This window comes from Ursus arctos, unplaced genomic scaffold, assembly GCF_023065955.2.
Source record: "Ursus arctos isolate Adak ecotype North America unplaced genomic scaffold, UrsArc2.0 scaffold_24, whole genome shotgun sequence".
Classification (NCBI taxonomy): Eukaryota; Metazoa; Chordata; class Mammalia; order Carnivora; family Ursidae; genus Ursus; species Ursus arctos.
The window spans coordinates 12,415,282-12,431,928 of NW_026622919.1; the positions used below are offsets into that span (position 1 = coordinate 12,415,282).

At 41.3% G+C, this 16,647-nt stretch overlaps 1 protein-coding gene across 7 annotated transcripts in view; it reads right to left on the reverse strand.

Annotated features, from left to right (window-relative positions):
- Window positions 1-3,782, reverse strand: part of CEP112 (centrosomal protein 112) — a 418,880-nt gene extending 415,098 nt beyond the window's left edge. For 4 of the 7 annotated variants that reach the window (XM_057317729.1, XM_057317726.1, XM_057317727.1 and 1 more), the window contains exon 1: window positions 3,663-3,782. The gene's annotated coding sequence lies outside the window, so the exon portion shown is untranslated. The remainder of the gene's footprint in view (window positions 1-3,662) is intronic. The other 3 variants (XM_057317731.1, XM_057317728.1, XM_026512411.4) reach the window with 1 other exon arrangement.
- Window positions 3,783-16,647: the final 12,865 nt, after the last annotated feature.

Below are 16,647 nucleotides of genomic sequence, written 5' to 3' on the forward strand. Positions count from 1 at the left end.
AAATTCCTTAAGTCAAAAATCTGTACACTTCCCTCACCAAGACTGCACTCCTGCGACGCCCTCACGAAGGGTCTGCTGGAGAAAAATGGCGCTGCCCGCAGTCAGACAGCTTCCCACCTTACCTGAACCCTCACGTGTCTTTTACTATTTCCCCCTCCACAAAGCTGCTTTTAAGCTTCTGCCAGACATCTTAAAGCCCCTCAAACTCCTCTTGCCTCCCCTCACTCTCAATTTTAAAAAATCCTACCTCCTGCTTCATGGGAAAAATAATAGGTGGTGACACCCCAAAATGCTCTTCCTTCCACCTCTCAACTTACCTCTAAGAGAACAGAATACCTCCTTACCTCCTTTGCTTCTGTGTCCTCTCCAACGCCAACACTTCCATCACCTATCAGTTACCTCCTCAAGGGTTCAAACTTCCCAGCCCCGCGGCCGCCATTCCCTCCATTGTTCCCATTCTCTAACCCCCCATCAAGCCAATATAGCAACAAATACTCAGCAGTGTCTCAAAATCTGCCAGTGTCTCTCTTCTCACTGCCATTGTCTCAGGGAAAGCCCTTCCCACCACTCCCCTGGCCTCCCCTGCTCCCCCCCCCCCTTTCCCTACTTCAGTCACTGGTACCAGAGTAAGCTCCCCAAGGGCAAAGCTAGGCCGATCACTATTTAAAAATCTCTCTTGACTACTTACTACGTCAAGATACCATCTAAAGCCAAAGTTAGGCCTATGAGTGCCTTTGCGTTTTGAGCCCAGCTCTCACCTCTCCCCACGTACGTACATGCTGCCTAATACATCCACCTGCCAAGGGCCACATCCCCGCCAGTGACCTCTGCGCCATTCGTGCAACACTCCAAGCCCTGACACGATGCCGCATCCTCTCCACAGGCGGTTCCCTCTGCCCGCAGCCAGGTAAATGCAGCTCAAATGGCACTTCTGAGAAAAGCCTGCCCCGCTCAGCCTAGACTCCTGTGTCCCATTCTCAGTGTGCACTGCTCATATCTGTGGAGCTGTGGTCACCATGTTATTATTTTTTGTACACATCTGTATATTATTTACATGCCTTCCACCACCTGTGAGATGATCCCAGAAGGCAGGGCCCATGACCCGTACATCTTAGTAGGTACCTGGCATGTTACGTGGCACGTTATTAGAAGCTAAAGAATCGACTGGCAAATAAATGCTAACAAAAGAGAATAATGTCCCATTTCGACGTGAGACTAATCATTTTTTAGAAGATTCTGTTCTGAGTACCAAACAGATCTTCTAGAATAGAAGTATATGGCCTTAATTCTATTTACCAAAACTGGTCATCCTAACCTTCTGCATCACAGTAGAAGAAACACATTTTCAAATGTAAGACTTGGTTAAATCAAATTTTATTTAAATGCATTTTCTGATTGGTTAGTTGGCTTGGGGGTGTTTGGTTGGTTGTTTTGCATTCCTACAATAACTAACTGCATTCCTATATAATTACACCTGTTACACACTTGGTTACAGAGGGCTATGATAGCACTGCAGGATATTAGATCATGAAGCTAAAAAGCAACTATTCAAATGGATGAAAAGACAAATGAAAACTCCCAAACTCAGAATTTTAAGCACAGCTCTAGCCTAGGAGCACTCCCAGGCTTAAACAGTGCATCCTGCCCATGTGCTCAAACATTTGCCTGAGAGCACGGAGATAAAGCTAAAGCAAAAAGATTTCTAATAATTACTAATTCACAATAAATTCTTTGACACACACACAGGAGATGTTAACGTTTAATGTTAGGGAAAACTAAAACTCAACAGTTGAAAGACTCCCTCAAACTCATGAAATTAAACACAAAGCTCAGATTAAAATTCTGAAATCCCTAGCTCTTGGATCCATTATACCTGACTGCTTGACCATTTACATAAAAGTCAGCAATGTCTCCAACTAATAAAGACATATTTTGAAAAGTAGGAAGGCAACTGGAATTGCTGTAATGACACACAATAGTGGAGTACAGTTTTCTTTAAAACACAATAAAGGGTCAATGTGGTATAGGGTAAAAGCTAAAAATCCGCATCTCCTTATCCCTTATTTATTCTCCAACAAAATTAAGAAATGCAAAAAGGAAAATATTAAGTTACCATTTCAAACCTTCAAGGAATTCTTGCTACACAAATTACACCTTATAAACAAATTATATCTACTTAGTTCCAGCTAATCAAAGTTTTATCACTACTTGAAGCTTTATCTTAGTACTTCTCACGTGCCTACAAATCACATAAATTATTTCAAAAGCAAACAAAGAACTTAATTGGGTCACTCTTGCTTATAGTTATAATCTATATTTGATCGCGTCTTTTATTTAACTCACTGGCGCTGTCTTTTTTTAAACCTTTTTATATGTGGACACCTAACAAATGGGCTAAGACCTTCTCAAGGTGCTTAGCCGCCATAGGAGTCAGCAAAGCAGAAGCAAGCCACAAATACTAAAAGACCTTGGGAGAAAAGCAGCCACGCTGCCAAAGAATCCACACCTCACATATATCATGCCCTCTGCCAAACGCAATAAACATATTCCTGGAAGTTGCAAAAATCAATTTTGTTCAAACCACATTTTTAAATGTATGGTGAGTCATTCCAGAAAATTTGAAATACCGCCCACGGTAAATCAGAAAGTTTTACAGATGCACGTGATGCTTGGACAGTTACCAGAGCACTGATTGGGCCTTGCCTGACGGTGCCAGGAGCATGCTATGTGTGCTTTACAGACGTTTCCCACTCATCACCCTGGGCGTTTCCCACTCATCACCCTGGGAGACAGGCACTATTTCGTGGCCATTTCCCAGAGGAGGAAGTCGAGGCTTGGCGGGGTTAAGTAACTGCCCTAGAGCCGGTCCCACGGAAAGTGGCAGCTGGGCCTAGACACTGGGTGCCCATCGTCGTGCACTCCAGGCTGCAGCCTGATTACGACGCAGAGGCTCCTGTCATCCCGTTCGCCTTTTCTACCTTATTTTTACTCATTGAATATAAAGGACAAATGATAAAAGAGCCCCACGAGGATCAGAATAAAAACTGTTCGTCTGTACGTGTGTAGTTCTCCTGAACACTGGAACTCGGGAACACTCGGTGGCTCCCGCACGCACGCCGTGGTGCTGGGCCAGGCCTTCCCAAGCGCTCCGGGCGTCGGGACTGTTGCCCACACGGGAGCCAGCACACCGGTCCTGCCCTAACTCCGGGGTCGCCCACCCTGCCCTGGGAGGAACTTCCCGTGTCTGAGCGGCCGGCGGGCGCCGGGAGGGCGGCCTGCGAGCCCGCGAGGCCGCGGCCACTTCCCTACCTTGTCCAGGACACAGATTTCTCCTCCCCAGCGGCCAACCTTGCGGTCCGATCTCGGGACCCCGTCCTGTGGACCAGCTCCATCCATCTAGCAAACTTTACCCAGAAGTTTCTGGATTTCACCCCCAAGCGGAATCGCGGGCCGACCGCGCCCAGACCCCTCACCCCCACTCCCCAGCCGGGCGCGCGCCCCACAGGCCTTGCGAACTGCCCCGGGGCCTGCGGGGCGATGCCCCGCCCCGAACGGGCCCGCACGGGAGGGGCGGCCGCCACCCCGCGCAAAATTCCACTCGAGAACCCGGGTGTAGGGGCGGGGCGGGGAAATTGGGAAAAACGAGAACCTGGCGCCCCTACATGCAAGCTTTCCGGTCGGCCGCGCCGCCGCCGCCGCCTCAGCCACAGAGAAACGGTTTCAAATCCTTGCGGGCCGCCGCGGTCGCCGCCGCCCTAGCAGCCCAGGGGCGGGGACTTCCGCGCACGCATTCCCCGCCCCCTTCCCACCCTTGCGGTCGCGGCCCGCGCGCGGCGCCGTTGCCATGGCGACGCTCCCGGCAATTCGGAGGCGGGACTTCCGTACTCTTTTCCTCGCCCTGGGGTCGCGGTGAGCGCTCCGCGCCGTTGCCATGGCGACGCTCCTGGGTGTCGCGCAGCCTCCAGGCTGGCTGGGTAGCCTGATGGTAAGTAGGCGGGTCCCAGGCGGAGGTTCCCAGGGTAACGCGACAGCTGTCTGCACACTGCTACCCTGGGTCATCCAGCGAGGAGAGTAGCTTGTGCACACTTTAGGGGTTGTGGAGAAGAGACAGGTAAAGGGTAAAGAAAATGGAATCGCTGCAGGGTGTTCACAAAGGTTGTGTCCGTTTGGACGGACGTCATTGAGTCTACAGAAGTGAGAATTTACTGCCTGGTATCTCACAACCCAGACGTGAATGAGGTCGGATTAAACGGGGAAAATGAGCATTAGCTTGTTTCTTTTTTTTTTCTTTCTTTCTTTTTTTTTTTTTTTTTTTTTTTTTTTTTTTTTGCATTCAGAGCTATCCGAGGTCTAAAGAAACTGGACCCCAAATTCTGAAGATGCTGAAATAAAATAAAAGGTTTCGTGTTTACCAATTCTGTGTAGAATAGCAAGATCAAGTGGGAAAATGTAATTTTGCTACTCCCAGGAAGTCTGAGCCACCTCAACGGCAGTCTCCATGTCTGCGTTGCTATGTTGTGATATTCTTTGGTCTTCTATTACATTTCTGGAAAAGCTCTGAAGTATATTTATTTAAATACCAGGCAGAAACAAAATTTAAATTGTAAAAACACTCACTTAAGTGAAATTCAGTTTACCACTGTTTTTCATCTAATTTCACAACAGGATTCCTTCTGCAGTTTCTCTGCAATACCGGTGTGATGCCAAATCTAACATAAGCACAGCTTGAAGCATCTTTTCAGTTTTCCATAAAGAAAATAGAAGACTCATTCATTTGTAACTAGTTACTTTCAAGCTTCCAGAGGGAAGTTGTATGCTCTCCAAGGTGCTTTTTCAAACCCATCCACCAGAAATAAGCACCAACAGTTCTTCATTGTTTCCATGACAAATTATGAAGGCTAAAGGAAGGAAACTATGAAATGCTTTTAGAAATCAGTTTTCCGAAGCGTATTTGAACATGTTTATAGCTAAAGAATGATCAGTAATCCAGATCATTTGCACTGAGATTCAGGGATGCAAAACCCATGCAAGCAATTAATTGCAGGAATTTGACCACTCAGCGAAGTTCGAAATATATAACCACATTGCAGGGAGAACATGAAACGAATTGTTGACAATTGATGTCTAAATGAGAATGGGCAAAAAAATGGAAGATTAAAAAAGGGATCAAGGAGAAAAAAATAAAACAAAGTCAAGTTCTGAGAGGAAATAATTGCAGAGAAAAAATATGACTGAAAGTAAAAAGTAATAAGTAAAAAAAATTATGAAAATAAACTTCTTACATATTTTCCCTAATTAAGTGAAAGGAAGAAGATAAGAAAATCTCCCTTTTCACCTTTAAGAACTAGAAGACTGTCACTTCTTTCATTTAAAGAGTATATTGACCCTTGAACAACATGGGTTGCAACTGCATGGGTCCACTTATACACCAATTTTTTTTCTGTAAATATAGTAGTGTAGTCCTGTAAATGTTTTTTAAACATTTTAACATTTTAAACAATTTAAACATTAAATCTTCCTTATGATTTTCTTATCTCTAGCTTACTTTATTGTAAGAATACAGTAAATGATACATGTATCATACAAAATATGTGTTAATCGGTTGTTTATGTTATCAGTGATGTTAATCAGTTCTGGTCAACAGTTGGTTATTAGTAGTAAAGTTTCAGGAGAGTCAAAAAATTATACATGGATTTTCAACTGGTCAGGCGTTCAGCCACCCTAATTCCCACAAGTCTCAACTGTATATACATATATATTTATGCAAACAAAAATATTGTTATGATATGCATGGAGGTTATTATTGTTATGTTATAAATATGAAGCTGGGATACCAGTTGGAGACTGAGATGTGTTCACCTTAGGATTCAAGCCTATACATCTTATTGAGAGGTCTGGTGGAAAATGTAAAGACCAAGGAACCCCTAGGAAGTAATTCATCCTAAGAGATGGTGAGCAGGTCTGGTTCAGTGATGATACAAACATTGAAGGGGAAGGCAGTTCTCCATAAAGCACAGTGCTGGCCTTGGAATGGCTCCAGCTCTCCTCCTCTTGTTGTAACAGAGTGATTCCTAATCTTTAGAGGGAATGGAACGTCCTTCAAAAATCTTAAAAAGTTATAACCCTCCTCCCTTACTCCTCCACCATGAAATGCCCATATGCCCCAAAATGTGCATACAAATCAAAGGATTTCCAAAATTTCTGAAGCCCATCCATAGAGCCCAGGTTAAGAACTCCTGCGTGTGGATTTTATACCCATTTAAACATTGAGAACGAAGCCATAACCAGCATTTGTGAACCTAATTTCTGAAGGTAGCACACTCAGTCCAGACAACATTGCCCCTAGACTTTGGCTCCAGCAACCTCAGGGCAGGCCTCAGTAAAAAGTAGCAGCAGCAGGGATGCCTTCATCAAGCAACACAAGAAGTGAGAGTAACAGCATCCTCACAGCTACACACACTTAGAAAAAAAGAAATGATATGCAGCGTATGGTAGTTTAGTGACATACGAGTACACATGGGACCCACCCTGGAGGCCTCCATTAATCCTTGGGAAGAAATGGCTGGAATCAGAGTCCATTCAGGGAACTCGAGTGTAAAGTCAGATAAACACTCTTTTGTGACTACTGCAGTAGAGCCCCAAGCTTATGTGGCCTGAAAAATACAGGTTCATGTAAGCCTTTTACGGCCAAACACCTATGGCAACCAATTAATAAGACTTCTATGTCTGGTTACCTTATAAAGCATAATGATTTTTCAGCTCAAAATATATTTATTGAATGCCACTAGGTGTCATTGAACATCTAGTATGTGGCCTCAGGAAATGTTTCCTCTACCAGGAATGCTCTAACACCTTGCTCTTCACTTCAGCTTAAATGTCACTTACTCAGAGAGGCCTTCATTGCTTCTCAATCCACCCCTTATTCTCTTTCAAAGCCCCCTGTTCCTTTTCTCCATTGCATTTATCAAAATTTGTAACCAATTATTAACTAATATTAACAATCTTTTTCAAATGTTTATAGGATCCATAAGGACAGGAACTATATATGCTGTGCTTACCATTGTAGACCCAGCACCTTACAAAGTACCTGCTACTTAGAGACAATCCATAAATGTTTATTGAATCAAAGAATGAAGGCAGATGGGTCTTTTGTGCTTCTCTTCGCACCTGTGGTAGAACATGGCCACCCGTAACTTCCTAGTTTACAAAGCTTCCGTTCAGGAGGCCCGGAAGAGTAACTTTTCTGAATCCAGATTTCTTTCTGGCAGAGTGCACTCAATTGGTCTAAAATTTGAATCAAGTGAGAACGCTTAATCAGATCAGGTGTGGTCAGGAGATGGGGCACCCCACCGTATCAACATGACTGTACTAGCTTACCTTTGTGCTAAAGGACAGGGATTGGGATTCCTTTCTTAGAGAAGGGGACTAGGGAGTTACCACAAATGGTTCCAACTTCAACAAAGCTTCAGGAGTTGTGAGAACAAAGATGAGTTTCCACCCGCCAAACGTTGAAAAAATAGTAGGAGGTAATAAGACAAACACCAAATACCACATTTGGAGTCAGATTATGTCACCTGGCTTAAAAGGTATATAAATAATATGTGATGGAAATAGAGGGAAGATAAAGCAAACACTATATAGTGATTATAAAGTCAGGATATGAAAATACATACTCAACCTTGTTTTAGCTTTGATTTTAAAAAGGTATTGAAATTGAAATATTATTCCCATTGAAAATATTGTTTCAGAAAATATATATTATTTCCTATCAGCTACAAGTGACTTAAATGAAAGAAGTTTATTTCAAAAACAAGTAACATTTTACCTCAATTTTTAAAAATCCAGTGGTAACACAGTTGATAATAGAGTACGAACATGATAGTAAAAACATGACTGTAAAATATAAATTGTTTTTCCTTCCTGTGTGGAAAGTTGATAATGCTATACTTCTCATGTTGAAAGCTATCTGTTTCTTTTCAAAATATAAACTTAAAATTGAGAGATTCGTCTAGATAATCCTGAACCATGTGAATTCAATTATTCCCTACGTAAGACATGGGGAAATATGACCTCTTGCTAATTAGAAAGATAATAATTATTCACACATAGCTTGAAGTAGGCTGCATTTTGTTGTATTAAATCTGATGACCTCTGTATTTTTTTTAAAGATTTTATTTATTTATTTGACAGAGATAGAGACAGCCAGCGAGAGAGGGAACACAAGCAAGGGGAGTGGGAGAGGAAGAAGGAGGCTCATAGTGGAGGAGCCTGACGTGGGGCTCGATCCCGTAACGCTGGGATCACGCCCTGAGCAGAAGGCAGACGCTTAACTGCTGTGCCACCCAGGCGCCCCTGATAACCTCTGTATTTTAAACTCCTCTATAAAATCATAGCACAGATATGGAAGTTACCTCCATTTTGCTTACCCCACTGTCATTTGAGTTTCCTGTTCTATAAAGTCAAATGTAAACCTGATTACAGTAACTTACATCTTTAATTTTAAGATAGATGCATATAAAACTTACATATTTCCTAAAGGCATTCTTCTGATAACCTTAATTGCCCTAAAGACTCATACCAAAGTAGAAGTCTACACCAATAAATACTGAAAGTGAGTTACAAAATGTGATTATTCCATTTTACATACTTGCCAGACACATAAAGAAAGGAAAACCTGTAGGAATACGCATCAAATGAGGACAGTGATTCTCTAGGCGAAGCAATTAAAGATATTTCAAGTTCTGTCAATTTTACTTACTAGATATCCTCAGATCTCTCCAAAAATAGCACTATTCTGGAAAAACTGACTCAAATTGACACAAAATTTTGCCATTTATTTTTCTCCTCTAAAACTTTTTGAGTCAGGGCTTCAACAACTTCAATGTGAATTTATCCAGTAATTTGAAGGACTGTGAATAATAAACACATAAAAAAGAAAATAGAATACCTAAGAATGAATGCTAGTGACCTATGACCACTGCAGTGGATCACCAGGCAGTTATCCCACTTCCTATCAAAAATAATCAAATTTGGGACGCCTGGGTGGCTCAGTAAGTTAAGCATCTGCCTTTGGCTCAGGGCATGATCCCAGGATCCTGGGATCGAGTCCAGCATCAGGCTCCTTGCTGAGCAGGGAGTCTGCTTCTCCCTTTCCCTCTGCCTCTCTCCCCTGCTCATTCTCTCTCTCTCTCTCTCTCTTTCAAATAAATAAATAAAGTCTTTTTAAAAAATTATAATCAAAAGTTACCTGTAAAGAGAAATGAAACTTTTCTTCCTAGACTGAGACTTTTGAATTATTCTTATTAGATTATAAAATTTTAATGCTATTATAGGAAATTGGAAGACACTGAAAGTTTTCAAGAAGAAAATAAAATTTATGTGTAATCCTACCACTAAAGAATAACCACTATTAATTAATCGCATTATTTCCTCAAATCATATATGTGTGTGTGTGTGTGTAATTATTCTACTGTCTACCTATTGTCCCATCATTTGGATGCAACAAAATTTGCTTAATTATTCTCCTGTGATCGGATATGTAAGTTATTAGCAAGTTCTGACTCATAAATAATATTACAATAAATATCTTTTAATATGTACATCTTGGTTGAAGTTTCAGTTATCTCCATAAAAGATATTCCTATGGACATAAAAAATTAAGGCTTTTGATCAGTACTGTCAAATTGCTTTCTAGGAGTGTTTTGAAAATTTGCAATCCTATTCAATGTTCCCTGAGAATAGCTGTCTCACATTAATAATTTTCCTAATCTGTGCTAACTGTATATAAAAACAGTCCTCTTTAATATAATTTTCCACTATTAGAAATATTGAAATATTTTTTAAAATCTCTATTAGTTTTGGGGCGCCTGGGTAGCGCAGTTGTTAAAGCATCTGCCTTTGGCTCAGGGCGTGATCCCGGCGTTGCGGGATCGAGCCCCACATCGGGCTCCTCCACTGGGAGCCTGCTTCTTCCTCTCTCACTCGCCTGCTGTGTTCCCTCTCTCGCTGGCTGTCTCTCTGTCACATAAATAAATAAAAAATCTTTAAAAAAAATCTCTATTAGTTTTTTCCTTTTATTCATTTGCAAAGGATCTCTTTATCCCTTCGTCCATTTTTCTAGAATTTGACATGAAGTACATAACTTCCGTATTTTGATTTATCGTTTCAAAACCAGCGATGGCTCTATACACAGTACTTAGCATGGGCTGATATTCTAACTAATCAAATTTCAGTTGATTCACCATTTTGCATTATCAAGATACTCTGTATCATTAGAATGAAATAAATGAATGACTCTGAGCTATCTAAATGGAAAGCAATTTATAAATACCAAGAACGATTACTATTATGTAAACACATTAGAGGTAGATATCAAAATAATCCTGCAGCCAGTAAATTCCTTAAATTGGATAGGAAATGATTCAGAACTTCCTATTTACAGGTCACAAAATACAAATGGTAAGACAAAAAAATAGATGCAGTATAAACAGAGCAGGAACAGAATTGTGAGGCATATTTTTTTTTCTTCACCACTGAAGAAAAGGCTACCTTTAACACAATGATGCTGGATTCCATTCTTATGCCGGAACGAAGCTGCACTCACCATTCTACCCCTCTCCCTGTGGCTTTATGTATTCTGCCCTCTTGGGCAGGCCATGCTGGAGCTATCCACAGAGAGAAACGGGCTCTTCTCCCCTTCGGTGATATGTATATGCCCTTGGTAGTGTGCATACAAACTGGCAACCACCTGCTGGGGCACTTCAGAGCCTCACCTGTACAGAAATCTCTCCACGAAGGGGATCCCTCCTACATTGTTGGTGGGAATGCAAGTTGGTACAGCCACTCTGGAAAACAGTGTGGAGGTCCCTTAAAAAGTTAAAAATTGAGCTACCCTATGATCCAGCCATTGCACTACTGGGTATTTACCCCAAAGATACAGACGTAGTGAAGAGAAGGGCCATATGCGCCCCAATGTTCATAGCAGCAATGTCCACAATAGCTAAATCGTGGAAGGAGCCGAGATGCCCTTCAACAGATGACTGGATTAAGAAGTTGTGGTCCATATATACGATGGAATATTACTCAGCTATCAGAAAGAACGAGTTCTCAACATTTGCTACAACATGGACAGCACTGGAGGAGATAATGCTAAGTGAAATAAGTCAAGCAGAGAAAGACAACTATCATATGATTTCTCTCATCTATGGAACATAAGAACTAGGATGATCAGTAGGGGAAGAAAGGGATAAAGAAAGGGGGGGTAATCAGAAGGGGGAATGAAACATGAGAGACTATGGACTATGAGAAACAAACTGAGGACTTCAGAGGGGAGGGGGGTGGGGGAATGGGATAGGTCGGTGATGGGTAGTAAGGAGGGCACGTATTGCATGGTGCACTGGGTGTTATACAGAACTAATGAATCATCGAGCCTTACATCGGAAACCGGGGATGTACTGTATGGTGACTAACATAATATAATAAAAAATCATTAAAAAAAAAAATAAAATAAAAATAAAAATAAAAAAAAAAAAAGAAATCTCTCCACGAATGTTTCAGCACTCCTCCCTAGCCTGTGAAATTCTAACTTTAGATTGCAACCATTTCGACAAAGCCACCAGGAAAATTCACGGCTAAATTAGCAGCATAAGGATGGTAGTCAAGACAGTTCTGAAGTTTGGATAACTGTCACTAGCTTTGTGACTCAGGTAAATGAAGTGACATCACCTCCCCGAGCCTGAGTTTCTTTACCTTCTGGATGGCATAATTGGGAAAATAAAGTCAACAATGGCGAGATATATGGAAAATTGCTTGATGCTTGACACAGGAGACTTGGGTACCTTTTCACTCCCACCTGTTTTTGCAAGCACTTTTAAAAGTAATAGGTGCCACTAGGAGGCGGCATTCGCCCACAAAGAAGTATTTCTCTCACACACCCACACATTCATGTACAAGCATACGTTGCATATTCGCACACACACTCACACGTTCATATCAACCCCTACATCTCACATTCACACACATACACATACATCGCACATTCACACACACACTTGCGCACATCCCAGGCGATTTTCTTTTCTTTCTCTATTTCTCGTATCTTTATGATCTTTCACTTAGAGGTTAAGGTGGGGAAGGATCCTCTGGGTAGATGGGAAATTTCACTGGTGAATATCTGTTATTGAGTTTGGGGCCTCAAAAATGAGACCCTATATATTGAAAGAATGATCAATGCCTTAGAAATAAAAGAATTCATTTTTATACTCTAAACCTCTTGCAGATATATAGGACAGCGTGAGAGGAAAGCTAAAACATGCACACCGCTGCATGTAGAAGCCTAATCAGCCATAATCCAAGAGAAGAAAGCTGGTTTTGGGGAGGCACAGCTGGGGATGTCCTCATTTTGAAAGAAGTCCTTGGCCATATGTAGCTTATAGCATCGTTTGGGTCTGCAGTTGCTAGTTAATTACTATCACATAACATGGGAAGATGAATTCAGCCGTGCTAAAATATAGGATGATAAACTCATTTACCTGAGTCACTCCTTAGCCACAGTTTCACTATTTCTCCATCTGACTGCCTGTGGGAAGAGGAGGGAAGTACTTCCTGGTCTGTCAGCTGGCAGGGGAGATCACCGCACACCTCCTAAGAAGGGGATAGTTGCGTTTTAATGCTGGGCAACCTGATGACCTAAGCTTTTGAGAAGAAAAACATTTGGGAAAGAGAATCTACCTATGTTACTAAATGGACCACATAATCATGAAATAGAGGGCTGCAATTGGGCAGTTTCTACTGATGGGGCCCTCTAATCCAAATTGCCTCTTCAGATTGCCAAAAGTAGCAGATTTCTCTTTCTATGAAAATATCATTAAATTAGAGGACTCAGTACTATGGCCTAAGCTTCAAAGTCTACTCTGATTGATTTTTCAGGATCCAAGCCTATCCAGCAGCCTGAAATGCCTTCCAATGAACAAAATGATGCAAAATGCCATCCTCAACAAACCTACCATGTTCTAGGAGCTTCTTTATGGAGCAGGTTGAGGGGATACTAGGTAGAGAGGTACTGTAGGCTTAAAATAGGAGAGCTGGGCTCAGGAAACTTTGGCACTGGGAACACCTGATGTTACCAAACAGCAGACATAGAGGCTATAGTTATCAAGAGAGTGTGGTATTAGCAAAGTAATAGACAAATAGATCAATGGAACAGAACAGAGAGCCCAGAAATAGACCACTACGAATACAGTCCACTGATCTTTGATAAAGAAGAAAAAGCAATTCAAAGGAGCAAAGACAGTCTTTTCCATAAATGGTGCTGGAACAACTGGACATCCATATGCAAGAAGATTAATCTAGAACACAGACCTTACATCCATCAAAAAAATTAACTTAAAATAGATCATAGACCTTAACGTAAAATGGAAAACTGTAAAACTCCTAGAAGATAACATACGAGCAAATCCAGATGATCTTGGGTATGCAACACCTTTTTTAGATACAATACCAAAGACACGATCCATGGAATAAATCACTGGTAAGCTGGACTTCATTAAAATCTGCTCTGTGAGAGAGACTATCAAAAAGAATGAGAAGACAAGCCACAGACTGGGAGAAAATATTTGCAAACAATGTATCTGATGGAAGATTGTTATCCAAAATATACAAAGAACTGCTGAGACTTAACAATAAGCAACCCGATTAAAAAAAATGGGCCAATGGTTTTAATAGACCATAGATGGATGGCAAATAAGCATATGAAAAGATGTTCCACATCATATATCATCAGGAAATGCAAATTAAAACAATGAGATACCATGACACACCCATTAGAATGACCAAATTCCAGAACACTGTCCACATCAAATGCCGACAAGGACATGGAGCAATGGGACTTCTCATTCATTCCCGGTGAGCGAGCAAAACGGTGCAGCCACTTTGGAAAGGCAGCTCAGTGGTTCCTTACGGAACTAAAGGCAGTCTCGGTGAAACAGGCAAAGGTGGCCAAAACTTACTTCCAGTAATACAATACACACTTCCGGCTGTAAAATAAACTCAGTCCTGGGGATGTAATGTACAGCATGGTGACTCTAGCTAATGATACTGCACGGTATAATATATTTGAAAGTTGCTAAGAGAGCAGATCTTAAAAGTTCTCACCGCGAGAAAAAAAATCTGTAACTGTGTGGTGACGGATGGTAACTATACTTATTGTGGTGATCACTTCATAATATATGTATGTCTCAAATCATTATGTTGAATGTGAAATTAATGCAATGTTATATGTCAATTACATCTCGATAACAACAAACAAACAAACATATTCTTACCATATGATCCAGCAATCGGGCTCCTTGGTATTTACCCAAAAGCTGAAAACTTATATTCCCACAAAAATCTGCACACAGATCATGATAGCAGCTTTATTCATAAACGCTAAAACCTGGAAGTAACGAAGATGTCCTGCAGAGCACAGAGGATTTTTAGGGCAGTGAAAATACTCTCTACAATGGATACATGTCATTATACTTTTGTCCAAATCCATAGAATAGACAGCACCAAGAGTAAACCCTAAGGGAAACTTGGGGTGATGTGTCCGTGTAGGTCTATCTTTGGCTAAAAATGTACCACTTTGGTAAGTGATGTTGATAATGGCTAGGCTCTGCGTGTGTGAGGGTGGGCGGTATATGTGAAATCTCTGTACTTTCCTCTCAATTTTGTTGTAAACCTAAAACTGCTCTAAAAATATAATAAAGCTTTAAAAAATAAATGGTATAACAATTTTAAACATACAATATGTGTTCTTGTTTTGTTTGACGTGTGTGGTTTATTTTTATGTTGTTTATGTCCTTTCAACATCGAAATATCCCAAATCTTTCTTGAAAGCAGGTGTGGCAGGGCATACAGGGTATAAAAATATTGAAAAGCTTTTACACCAATTGATAGACAGCTGTTGTCCAAAAGCTTGAGTACCAACCACGAGGCCAACAGCTCTTAGGTCTCCATAAGACCTCCTGCCCTGCTTTCACCAGTCTAACTAAAGGGTAATGTCTGATACATCAGGAGGCTTTCAGCTCCCACTCCCCAACCCAGACCTCAGTCCAGGACCGCCATCCATTCTGATTGGCCCCTTATCCTACCAGTTATACCCTTGAGAAAGGTCATAGGTAATAAATACTTAAGTAAATAATCCCCCATTGGGTATGTTCCTTCATTGGGTGGACTATAGGACTTCAGAAATTCTGGATTATGTCTTAGTTGATCCAAGTAGGTAATGGCCTTGTGAAAGAACAGGAAGGCTTAACTGTAAGTTTTTATTAAGAGGCCCTCCTTGATTGAGCAAAAGCCCTTGGAGCCCAGGTCTACATTAGAAAGGCCCCCAGTAACCACTCACGGGATCCCCAAGAAAATCATTACTGATTTTCACTGCTCTGTAGCCCTGTTTAAGTGAGCTGAGGGAAAGTGAGCAATTTAAAATTTTTTCTATGTATTTTTAAATTTTGAAATAATAAAATTAATTAGGAAAGCATTTGCAACAAAAGAGGATAATAGAAAAATATATTCTCTCTTTTCTGGAGCAAACCTTGCAATCATGTCTGGAGCAGGGGGAGATGCTCTAAAATTTTTACGGGTATCTTTCCATTCCTAGACCTGTTACATGGGATGAGGAGGGAGGGTCCATTTTATTTTTTTATTTTTTATTTTAAGATTTTGTTTATTTATTTATTTTTAGAAAGAGGGGAGGGAAAGAACAGAAAAAGTGGAAGAAAGAATCTCCAGCAGACTTGTGCTAAGTGCAGAACAGGGCTCTATCTCATAACCCTGAGATCAGGACCTGAGCTGAAATCAAGAGTCAGACACAACTGACTGAGGCACCTAGGCGCCCTGGGAGGTCCATTTTAAAAAATAATCGGTAACACGTTACAGAAAACAGTGGGTCTAAAGCTTTGTGCTAAGGAAGGAAGTCCAGAGTGGATGGCTCTTTTGCTCAGCAAAATCCCCAAATAGGGCTTTTTGGTTTACAAAGGGGAGATCAAACCCAAGCCCTAATACCCAGAGAGAGAGAGAGAGAGAGAGAGAGAGAGAGAGGGAGAGACAATATGGAAAGCAAGGATTGAGGAAGAAAAAGTAAAACTGTTTTTTAGGGCTAGGTAATGAATGACCACCTGGGAGGGAAGGAAAGGAGGAGCAGAGAAACATCTTGGAGAAGAGATCTGGCCCCCAACCCCGGGCAAGCAGATCAAATCCTAACAAAAAAGCATTAGTGAAGGAATACATTTGGGGAGACGAATTTCAAGAGTAGTGATGGGTACTATTTATAGAGCTGGCAAAGAGAAACAGCTTTTTCCAGTACTTTTATAAAAACAGGGAATATAAAAAATAAAAAATTGGGGCACCTGGGCGGCTCAGTCGTTAAGCGTCTGCTTTTGGCTCAGGACATGATCCCGGGATCCTAGGATCGAGCCCTACCTCGGGCTCCCTGCTCTGCTGGGAGCCTGTTTCTTCCTCTCCCACTCCCCCTGCTTGTGTTCCCTCTCTCACTGGCTGTCTCTCTCTCTCTGTCAAATAAATAAATAAAATCTTTTTAAAAAATAAAATAAAAAATAATTAAAAATTAAAATTAAAAACTTAAAATTAAATAAAATAAAAACAAAA